Raw genomic sequence first — 11,502 nt, forward strand, 5'->3', positions numbered from 1 at the left:
CCAGGCTCCTGCTGATTGGGTGGATTGTAGCTTTCCCTAATCAAACCGGAATGAATCTTGTCTCTGCCATGTGTGATGGAGCTGACATGCAGCAGCTATGTGTTATAAAGAAACTCTTAGCACAATTGTCTTCCTAGTAAAAGCATTTTCAGTGTATAAATAATGTGGTAGGAAAATGAAATCTCTTAAAAATCAGGCACTTACTGATGATTCACTCACTCCTGTATCAAGTTGTGCCAAGTCTCTACAAGTCCTCTTATTTCCTTGCTGTCCCAAACCCAGGTCCCTGCAGGGTCATGTGGCTGCAGAACTCTGAACCTTCCCATGCACTTAGACACCAAATATTGCTTCAGAAACAAGTTTGGTGATGCTACTGGTAGTTTTTCCCTCTATCTTCTAGGAGTTCTCACTCTTTCTGCCTGGTTTGTCCTCTACGTGCTGGACTAGGTGGACGCCCTCATATGCCCTCCTCTGCGTCTACATGCTCCGATTCTTCTAAACTCTCTTCTCTGCACTCCTACGCAGGCTTATTCATTTGTTTATCATCTCCACAGTCTCAGCACTCAAAACAAGCAAGCGGAGAAGCAGAGAGGCAGATAAGAAGAACAGACCACAAACGCCTCAAGAATAAGTGCTGCTCTTGCTCAGCAGTATTTCTGAAAAGAAAGATGTCACCAGAGATGCATCATCCGTAGTGAGGCATGATTTGCAAAAACACTCTCTAAGGAATTAGATTTACATTATCTCTAGATTTTTATAGATATCAAACATTGATGTAATTTCATTTATTGGCCGTCAGACTGCATTAAAATCATTCTCCATCTCCCTTAGAAAGGGGCTATAAGTTTGGTAGACGGAATTAGTGGGATGAAATGGTTCATTGTAAACAGGTGATTTTAAAATGTTCTCCAGTGGCACAAGGCTCACTTACGCCACTCATTTCTGCCATTTATTAATTCCATTATCATAATAGGAGACCTAGGCTCCATCATAGATGAAAATTTTCACTCATCTATGAACTCTGTTTATTTCTGTCTGTGGCACTGAGACAGAAAACACTATCTCCATCAGAGGAGGAGCCACACTCAGTGAAAACCTCTGCTTGAAACTGCTTGAAAGCAGCTACTATTTATTGTTTGGGTTTTGTTTAGTTTTACTGCTCTACTTTTCTTTTAAAAAATGATTGTGGGTACTGTTTACTCATCGGACTACTCTCTGTACAGCATAGCAGAAATAGCCCAACAAAATAAGTGGATTTTTTTTTAAATTTTGCTCTTCAAATATGTTGTTCTTATCTCTTTGTATTTCTCTGAAGCGACAATTATTTGACAATTTGGAATATAATCTTCCTTTGGAATCAATGTCTTAAATACCTCTCTATGCCCCAAACTTAACTGCTCTCAGAAAAAGAAACAGTTGTTTACTTTCAGTTTTGAGTAGAAGAAATTATATAAGACAAAACCAAAGCTTAAGTGTATATGAGTTTAGAAGAGGTCCTATTGTGTCAGAAGTAAAGACTTTCTGCTCACAGCTCCAGCGTAGTATCACCCCTTTTCCAGTTTAGGTACTGTGGATAGAGGTATGCATACAGATTTGTAGATTATGGCAGCAGTCATGAAATAACAACAACTGCTCTGAGGTGTGGGTCCTCACAAATAGCCCTAGATTTGAAAGTTCTGGCACACAGTCCTCTGTAAATCAAGTCTGGGATTATACCTAAAGCCCCACTTACTTAAGCAGAGACTATTCTTTAATTCTATGTAGTCTGCATAAGGTTTGGGGACAGCAATCCAGCATCAGGAGGATCTAACCAAGTTCATAAAATACGAAACTTCTTTTGTCATTTGCCTTTTATTAGAGGAACTATCCACTTAATGTCACTTCTGTCTGAGAACTTTAACATGTCATTGCTCCAACAAATGCCTAGCTGAGATCCTAAGTCGCCAAAGGGATAGGATTCGAATATCTGGCTAATCTCAAGCAAAATTACTAGATGGTAACTGAAAAGCTTATGAAGGGAAAAAAAAATCCCTTCCCTCACTCTGTTTCCTTTGTATACACTTGATGGTAATTTGAGTATTGCTACAATTGGTCTCACTGCAGATTTCCAGTTACTTTTAAGAGAAAAAACAAGTAGACAACAGAAAAATAGTTATATAAAATCCAAAGGGGTATTCATGAGTGAGACAAAGACGTAAAACATGATGGAGTCTATTTTAATGAGATTGTCTATTTACTGTGTCTGAGAAAATTTCATTTGAGATTAAATTTGTTTGAAGATAGAGGCAAGGATTTCTAAGTACTAAGCAAAAAATTTCATGGCAGTTTTTTTTTTGATCCATCACCAAAACCATACCCTAACGGTATTTCAAGAAGTAGTATCATCAGTTGCTAGTGGTGTTTTAAGTATATATGTACATACATACATATACAGTTAATATTACAACTGAAGTTTCAAATGTTTTGAAGAAAGCTCTCATTCCTAGGAATCACACTGCTGAAAGCCATGTGGGCAGTCACCCGCTCACATCTTCCCTAAGAATGAGCACGTAAGGACCCTGTGCTGGGTCAGAGCAATGGACACAAGGACAGGGCAGGCACAGAGTAACCATCTGAATATTTTCCTAGCTTTGCATGTATGATAAATGCATCATTGCAGGGCCTCCTGAGACACAGATGAGGCTGTGTATTTATGGAGTTTCCCATGAGGCTGTGTATTTAATGGGCCTTGCTGGAGTTTCCCAGCAAAGGACACATTTGAGCCCACCTACGCCATGGTACTCACACAGACCCCAGGTGGGCTGGGCCATGCAGCCAGAACATGAGCACTGAGGAGGCTGATATCTCCCTGACTTGTGCTAGAGTTTCCCCCTCCTCCCTCCCAAGGCCGCTTACCACTTTCACTTGGAGAAGAGGTCAATGACATTTGCACATTTGCCCAGATATCTAAGATCTCATATATCTCTGCTGTGACGTTCTCTGGTCTGACTTTAGGATGCCATTTGTTGCATAGGAACTCCTTCCGTGATGTGATTTTTCTTCATGGTTCTTCTCAGACTTCTCTTCATTTCTATAATACTCTTTTTGAGATGCACACCCAAGACACACCCAATGGCACAATGATATTTTCTGTTTGTTGAGGGAAGTCTTGGTAGATAAATATTTTAACTGAACAGCTACCCAGCTCTATGTCTAGCCTATCACTGTTTTCTTTTGTGAGGACTTTTGCCTGAAATGCATTTTGGGTGATAACTAATTTCCTCTTAAGATCTGAAGGCTCTATAATAAGGAAGATCAAGAAAGAAAAAGAAAAGAAGAACATTCAAATCATGCTGTGAAATACTAAAGGCAATATGGATTCTTCTCACGTTTTTCTGCATACAGCTCAAATGTCATGTATGTTTTGAACCTTACTTCATTTTTTCCCAGCAAATGGCTGTGTTTTGCTATGGTATAGAGCAACATGCACATTTTATTTTGCAGTAAGGCATCTCTCAACACCAGCAGAAAAGTGACAGCGGATTTTCTTGGTGCTGAGACGCAATTTAACACCATCATTGATGTTTTTTCCTCATTTGCTAATTTAAGATCCCATTTACAGCTCATTGGTTTCATAATGAAAAGTCTGGCAATTCAGAAATACCAAATTACCAAACTCCAGATGTAACTGTGTGAACTTATCATAAAGGAAATATGGAAATATAATAATGGCAATATGCACATAAACAGGCAATTCTTTCTCAAGTGTACTATGGCAGATATCAATGAAGAAGCAAGAAATAAAGGGCCTAACTCACAGATCTCTCTCAGCAATACCATAAGCAAAAGTTAATGCTATTCTCTGTTAGTACAGGAGGAAGAACTGAATTCAAAAGTATTGCCAGGTCAATAGCTCTGTCTTTAGGATGAAAAGTTCGTATGCGTGTGTTATGTAATGAGGAAATGAATAGTAAAATTGTTGAACACACTCCATGCATTCAAACAAATCACTTGGGCTGGCATTGAGGCATCCACACAGAATTCTATTTCCTGCATCTCACCCCATTGCCTCAGTGAAAGTTTTATCATTAATCTTTAGAAGGAGAGAGAGAGAGAGAGGAGAGATTTCACTATGGATACTTGTTATAGATATTCTGCTGCTCATAGTCAACTAAAGCAGCAAACCTGTGGGCCAGAAAAATCATTTACCAGTATTTTTTAAAGTATCAAGTCATGATACAGAATATCTTCAGAAAAAATTGTTCTTGTTAATTTATAGTTCTTGATTAAGCAAAATTTGTCCTGAATCAGCTTAGGAAGATGACATCCAAGGGGAAGGCAAGTGTTTCCCCTGTTGAGTAGCAAGGGTTGGCACAGTTTGATGCAGAACAGCCTTAACCACCAAGTGACAGCCTAAGTCGGGTCACTTTGCTTTGAGACATCCGCAGATGGATATTTCACCATTTCTGCAAATGGTGGGTCCACCTTCACCTTGCACCTTGTGTTTCTAAGTGCTTCATTCTAGGAACAGAGACTTTGCAGAGTAGTGTCCCTTGCCCCACAATATCTCTGCCTGTGACATTTTGGGGGCCAGCTGCAAATACCAGCTCTGCTCAGCTGCAGGGCAAAATGCTGTCTTATTAAAGTCTGTTAAAAGTTCACACTTCTCTGAGAAGATAGGAGAGACCCAGTGCCCAGTACGGTAAGTGGGAGACAGATCTGCCTCTCCATGAAGAGCAACCTCGTTAGCAGCTCTAATTTAGCAGCCAGAGCTCTGTGTTTTTAATCACCCAGCAATTCGGCTCTGTTCCTTCCCCAGCACAGAGCATTTCCGATTTGAAGAATTGCTTTCCCATAATTAAATGAAAAAGAGTTAGTTGCAGCCCTCTGCACAAATTACTACCCAGTGAATGCAGAATAACGCATTATAAGTAGTACTTTATTCTATTTATTGTACAGGTATTGATGTGTGCTGGATTTGTTCTATTTTGGAAACACTGCCATGGTAACTAGTCTCTGCTGACAGAGGCTCTATGTCAGAGTTGCAGGGGAAGACGCAGGAGCTCAACTTTGCGTAGCTGCCGAGAAGAAGGCTGCCAGCCCCAGCCTCACCAAGGTGGCAGCAGAAGTCAAGCCGGTGTGCCCGTGTCCCCTCGAGCACGCTGCTCGCTGGGGGACTGGTGAGGGGAGAAGGGGGGCAGCCAGTGCTGCCCATTCCTGACGCAGAGCTCCACAAATCTTAGCTGTGTTGCTTTTACGAGGCTGCAGCTGCCCATAGAGGTTTAATCACTCTTTGAAGAGGAGAAGAACAGTATTAAATCAGCTTAAATTAACAGTGCTATTTCAGTGCCATCGATACTACCTCAGCTGGAGAAGCAGTCAGAGAGAGGTGCGTAAGAGCAGCCAGGCTCTGCTGCCTTTGCTGCTGCTGCCTTTGCTTCACAGCCGGCAGTTTGTGTGATGGCTTCACTGCTTTTCTGAGATATTGAATGATGTTTAAGGCTTTCTGGGCTGCCATGGCACCCTTTCACCACCCTAAGCCCCCTTCTCCTCATCCCCCTTCTCTCTCTGTGTTCAGCCTTGGTGGGGTCTCTGTGAGACAAGTTGCAGCCACCACAGCAGCAGAGCTCGATCACTGCACAGGTCTCGAGAGACATCCCCATTCCCATGTGTGGCTGCTTGGCGTTTTTGCTGTTCTCAGCTCTACAGCTATGTGCTGCTGATTTTGGTGAGGCTGGTTGGTGCTGTGCTCTTGAAAATGAGAGTTTTCCTAAACATCAGTGGCATTTCCATCTTTTTAAGCAAAAGCTCGGCTTTCTCCTATACAAGCTGACAGCCTGATGTACTTCACTCTGGCGCTTCAAAGCCATGTTTGAACCCTATTCCAAGTGATGTATACAAGTAGATTTTAGCAGTGAGTCTGAAAACAACCTCTAAGCAACCTGCATCCTGCTATGAATGTGCCCCTCGGTTCTGCACTCCTGGGACAACGCCGTGACCAGGGGTTGCTCTACTGGTCCCTACTTGGGTGCCCCGTGCTGATGCAGAGCCAAGGAACACTGCAACGGCTTGCAAAGCACGGAGCCCTTGCCAGAGTGATTAATCTCCCACTGGTGAAAAGAAGCTGACAGCATCTACTGCCAATAGGTGTTATTTTAAGCAGGCAAAGTGCATATTTGCTTAGTGGCCTCTGTGGTTTTGGAGGCACCCTGTTTACTTCCCATCTGCTTTTGCTCATTTTAGCCTCTTTAGGTTGCCGCTGCTAATGACATTTGTCAACGTAACTCTCCAAATCACGAAGCAGTGGGAAGAAACTTAAATGGAAAGGGATGACCTGTGTTTACAACGGGTTATTTGCAGAGACTTTTCTTCTTACGTAACGGCTTGGAAAAGAAAAAAAAAAGAAAAAAAAAAAAAAGAAAAAAAGGGAAGACAGGCAGACACGCTCTCCTGCAACGGAGGAGGAGGGGAGCAGGAGTACGAGATCCATATGTTCGTCCTGCTTCGTCTCGGAGAGACTTGCAGCTTTGGGTTGTGATTTTCTGAAGTGTTAATTATAGGAGCCAGGGATGTCAGCAGTGCTCTTAATAGAATAACTTAAGTGCCCGGAGGAAGGGAAATAAAAATAAAAATTACGGGTTGAGTAAAGCAATAAAAATAAATAAATAAGTTCCGGCTTTGGAAACCGCGTCCGTGGGAGCAGAATGCGCGGATGCCTCCCGGCCACCCGCCCGCGCCGCTGGGCGCCCGCTCCGGATCTCGCTCCGCTCCTGGGTTGCTAGGAGACCACAGGGCCGCCCCGGCTCTGCCAGTGTGTGCCATTCCCAAAGGAGCAGGGAGGAAGGGGCTGGGCACCCTCCGGGGAGCCCGTGTGTGAGGAACGGGGCCTTGGGGGTGCRCGTGTGTCCTACGGGGCCTCTAGCACAGGCCCCATGCCCCCAGGGTGTAGCCATAGTGCCTGCAGATACCTTGGCCAATGGGGGGTTTTGCCCAGGGAAGCAGAACCGGGGCAGACGCTCCAGCATTTGCTCTCAAGCCCGCTCAGGCAGTAAAGCCGTGCTGCCAAGGGCTTTGTCCACCGCCACGCGGAGCCTGGGAGCAGACGGGTGTTTTTGCTGGAGTGAAAAATGGGTGATTTCCCATGGCTTTCCTGGCTCGCCCGAGGGACGGGGCGCCCAGTGCWGCTTGCGCAGGGAGCCTGTCCCCTGCCGTGGGGAAAGCACGGCCCTGCCCTCCCCACTGCCAGCGTCTCCCTCAAGACCGTGCAGTCAGCCATCACGGAGCATGGCGGGCACGGAGCAGAGCRAGGCCCTGGCCGCTCGCCGCTGCGCAGGGACGGCACTGCTTSCCGGGGCCGCAGGCGGCCTGAGCATCCGCCGCTCCGCTCGGTGCACGGCTCCTGCCGCTTGGAGCCGGGCACCAAGGAGAAGGAGCACTTACCTGTGTGAAACCAGCTGGCAAGGCAACTGCGGCTCCCAGGCCCAGTCCAAAAGCTCTCCCTGGTAGTGTATGCTGGAGAAAAGGTTTCATTTTAAAATACTGCCCAGGATTAAGGCTATTAGCATGGTCAGAAGGGCATAAAGAAGGGTACCCTGGTGCTCTGCAGATGAGCTGGTTTTGCTCCTGTGATAAGTCAAGTAGCAGCAAAACTTGCAAATTGCTTTCACCCTGCAAGACAGAAGGTGCTAAACAACTCTCCACATCCCTGCCCCTGCCACTGGGTAACTGGCTTTCCAGAAGTGTGAATCCAGCCCTGGGAATCTCCCATGTCAATAGTCCTGTTGTTTGCTGACCTCAGGTGAATCACCTGTTTATTCCCAACAACTGGACTGCTTGGTAGGACCAGATCAAGTAACCACGGAGCCTGCACTGTTCCTGCTGTCAAAACCTAAAGAGTAATAGCAGCACTGCTCTTTATGTATTTAACAAGCTGTTCAAGAAAAAAATATAYGTGTATGTGTATACCTAATCTATGTGTATACACATACATATATATGTGTGTGAAGGTATATATACATACAACACAACAATAGAGGTGCACATCTGGACCTTCCTAGAGCACAGCAGTCATTGTACAGAAAGACACCACTACTAGGCTTAGAAATATCTTTGTCTGTACCAAAAAAAAAGTTCCCAAATGTATGTAATTAACTTGTCATGTGTCTGTTATTTGTTTTTAAGCTCATACTGGGACAGCAAAAAGAGACACATTATAGTATTCACATCATATTTAAACAAAGCCCTGTTCATTTACTCTCTGATCTTTTCCCATCCATCTCTTCTGTTCCTTGCAGCCATTCAGCACAGATATCTGACCGAAAGAGCACAACCAGAATATCCTTCTGTTTTCAGCACTATTGAAAGTCTTTGACCTGGACTGTGTTTTAGTTCAAATTTTGACCATTTATTTGCAATTCTTTTTGTGGTGCTACCTATTTTCCTGCAGTGTGTCTACCAAGTAAGGCAATTGTTTTTTCACACCTATGTTTTATTCATTTCAGGGACTTTTCAATTTTTTTTTTACTCATTGCATCATGGATAAAAATAGAGCCAACCCCTATGCTTTCTGATCCCTCAAAAGCTGAGAGTTGCTGCAGGAACACCATATGTGCTGTGCAGATCAAACCATAGTCAAGCGGTTGAGTGCACGGTCTTTAGCATGGGACCATGTTGGGAAACTCTTTGAGTAATCACTTCAAATGCTCTTCTTTTGCATGAAGCCCTCTCTCTCTGAACCTGATGCTTAACAAAAATAATAAAGCAGCCTGTGAGCTGGATTATTGGAATCTGCCTGATCCTGTCCCCTGATATCCAAGAGTTCTTTTGTCCTTTTCAGGACCATCATTATTCCTTGCAGTGTAAACTTTCTCACTGATGTGGAAATAAATTAATAGGCATTAATTTATGGCTAAATAGAAATAGCCATTTAAATATGCTAATTGGAGGAATCAACAGGCAGTGTGAATCACTTTGAAAATAACACAGTGATTTGATGCTGTTATTAGTCAGAGCAGGCCAACCTGGGCACAAGTCACAGGGCAGCAGGGGAGGAGAAACCCTAGAAGTGCAGTTTGGCCAAGAGCTGGACTCGGTACAATGCYGTAAAATACTGGTGGTACTGTGAGGCCATCGAGCCCCTCTGGGAGGGCGRGTGCTAATGGGTGAGTACTCCACCATCATACAGCATGACGCACAGTTCCTGCATGTGGAGGCCTTAAAAATCCCCTGGGAAAGAGCAAAGTGGTGAGGAGCTGGGGCAGCCAGGCCCTGCTCATGCAGGCTCAGTGCTGCGGGTATCCACAGGCAGTGAGCCTCCCGCCTCTGCCAAAGGTGCTTCATTGCAACTGATGGACAGCAGCGAGGTGTTTCATTTCAGCATGGCAACAAAATCCATCAGCTCTGACAGTGATCCAGCTTACCAAAGGCAATAAGGCAGTTTTCACTAGATGAACATAAGCTGCCAACAGAACTTTTTTACTTAACCTTTTTCCAAGGTTATTTTCATAGTTTCAAACTCTATGCCGAGGCATCTTCTCAGAAGATCATTTCCCTTCAACCTTTTGAATATCTATAGGCAGCTTCTCTAAACAACTCGGCATGATCTCTTGACAGAGAGGCAGCCAAAGGCATAAGGTGGTTCTCATACTGTCTTGCTCCAGCCTTGAAGAGTTTGCTTGAAATCAAGAGCTCATAGAAGGATGCTCATAGAAGGATGGTTAATCAACGTGATGAAGCTATGTTGGATGTCCAGGCACTCTATGCTCTGAATGTTAACAGTGATGTTCCTCAAGCACTTGGAATTAATGCTGATTTACTCACTATATATTAATTCTGGACCAGGAGTTAAAAAGAACTGCCCTACACTCTACTACATTACTAATGGCATAGTGGTTTGAGAGAGACGTTTTGAATAAAAAAGCAACAAAAACAAAACCCAGAAAGCTATTTGCAGATAGCATTAACACATTTCTTGAGGGATTGTTTGTGCTAGAAGATAAATATGTATATTGCTCCTCAAATGAGTAAGCATTCAAATAGCATTTCTTATTTCTGAGATTCTTCTTTCCTCACCTAGTTCAGTCACCTGGCTTTTACTCAAGGTTTTAGGATGAAATATATCATGTTCTTAAGTATACTAAACTCTCCTTTAATTTCAGTCATTTCAAAAGGAATGGAGCTAAACAAAGGCATTCAAACAAAGGAAAATAGCACACAACACTTATGAAAAACGCATATTTTTTAAAGTAATCATTGTATTTTTCTTTTGGATGACATTGTTTATTGTAAGACATCATTTTTATTAAATACACTGTAATACAAGAGACTTTCCATGTCATGTCGAGAGAAGCTGGTCACATGATTCACAAACAAAACTTTTAACACTGATACCTAGGCATCACTTTAAAATCAGCCAAGATGCAATGAAAGTTTTAAAGCAATGACTGCTATAACAAACTGCAAAACAAGAACCACTAAATATCTGCACGGAGACATCACATTTAAAAATAAATAAAATAAATAAATAAATAAATAAATAACAGAAAAAAAAAAAAGAAAGGCGAAAGATAGCTCTAAACACCAGGTCACAGTTTGGTGACAATATAGAGATTTATACGTAGGTATCTCCCTTTCTCTATATCAGATGACAAAAAGAGATATCTAGAAATATATACATACATAAAGTATAGGTTGAGAGCAGGGCTGGGACAAATATTTCATAATTAATTGGTTCTCTCTCTATTGGTGATATAATTAAACATCAATGTTGAATTAAATTACTTGTATAAAACATTCTTAGCTGCTTTTCTTTAAGATACAGAAAGATAAATATAAGCTGCAAGATATAGGCCTCTAGAAAGATTTGAATTGATCTCTGTTTTCTTACGTTTTCCTATCAATCAGCCTCACTACAAGCAGCTTCTATTATCCTTGCCCRAAGTAGTTAGTGTTTATAAAATACCAGCTGGTCGTCATGCAGAACCTTCTACAAGCAAACAAAAAAACCCCATAGACCTGGTCTAGAATGCATAGACGGTAAAATAATACACCCATCATTTCCCATTTCTTCTCCTGAGACGTATACTTAAAAGATGGCAAAATAGTCACTTGGTTGCTGTTGTGAAATTCACAGTGTTTTCCCTGCAACATGTAGACTTTTTTTTTTTTTTTGCTTCATATTTGTGATGAATGTAACAAAATAAACCCAAAGTACACCCCCCAAAGAAAAGTATTTTAACTAAGGCTCTTCAAGGACCTCTTGATTCAAAGCAGCAATGTTTCATCCCAGCCCTGACAACAAGAAAATACAACTTCCTGTGCTATTAAAACCTTCATCTTTGATTAGAAATCCCCATCTCTTCCCCAGCCCCTCCCCAGTCCCCTCTCTCACATTTTATAGCAGTATTTGAAATTCATTTACAGGCTGTAACAACCCAGAGACCACATATGCCAACATATGCACTGTATCTTAGTCATCCAGTGACCTGACCATTTTACTGGGTTATTTATTTCTTTTTTTTTTTT

Source organism: Nothoprocta perdicaria, unplaced genomic scaffold (assembly GCF_003342845.1).
Source record: "Nothoprocta perdicaria isolate Ctin4 unplaced genomic scaffold, notPer1 scaffold_133, whole genome shotgun sequence".
Classification (NCBI taxonomy): Eukaryota; Metazoa; Chordata; class Aves; order Tinamiformes; family Tinamidae; genus Nothoprocta; species Nothoprocta perdicaria.